Raw genomic sequence first — 618 nt, forward strand, 5'->3', positions numbered from 1 at the left:
ACTGTAAATAAATAAATAAATAGAGTAAGTATGTAAGTAAGCAAATACGTGGATGGATGAACAAATAAATACAAAATTTGCTGTTGTTGACTGACTTATTTCATAATGAATCTCTCTCTCTCTCTCTCTCTCTCACACACACACACACACACACACACACACAAACACAAACACTAAATATACAATAAAAGGAAGCATAACACCTTTACTCAGGGGGCAGAGTGAACTCTGAAAGTTTTCCAGGCAGGGCTATAGAGAGAGAGATGCTCCATGTCGGGCTGAAGAGATAGTTTAGGTTCAATTCCCAGCATCTACATGGCAGCTCACAGCTGTCTGTAATCCAGGAGCCCGAGAGCCATGGCAAAAACACAAATGCACATAAGATAAAAATAAATAAATTTTTTAAACGTGGGGGGGGGGGAGAGACAGAATATAAGAACAAACTGAGAAACAAGGAAAGATAGTGTTGGCTGGCTGGCTGGCTGGCCGGCTGGCTGGCTTTCAGTTCCCTGACAGAAATAAGCACATTATGGAGGAACCACAAAGTTGTTACACTATGTGGGTGTGATGAGGAGAGATTGTGAGTGTCCTGTCAGAACACAGTTAGTCCCATAGTTG

This window comes from Microtus oregoni, unplaced genomic scaffold, assembly GCF_018167655.1.
Source record: "Microtus oregoni isolate MIOR12 unplaced genomic scaffold, Mior012 000060F_016, whole genome shotgun sequence".
Taxonomy (NCBI): domain Eukaryota; kingdom Metazoa; phylum Chordata; class Mammalia; order Rodentia; family Cricetidae; genus Microtus; species Microtus oregoni.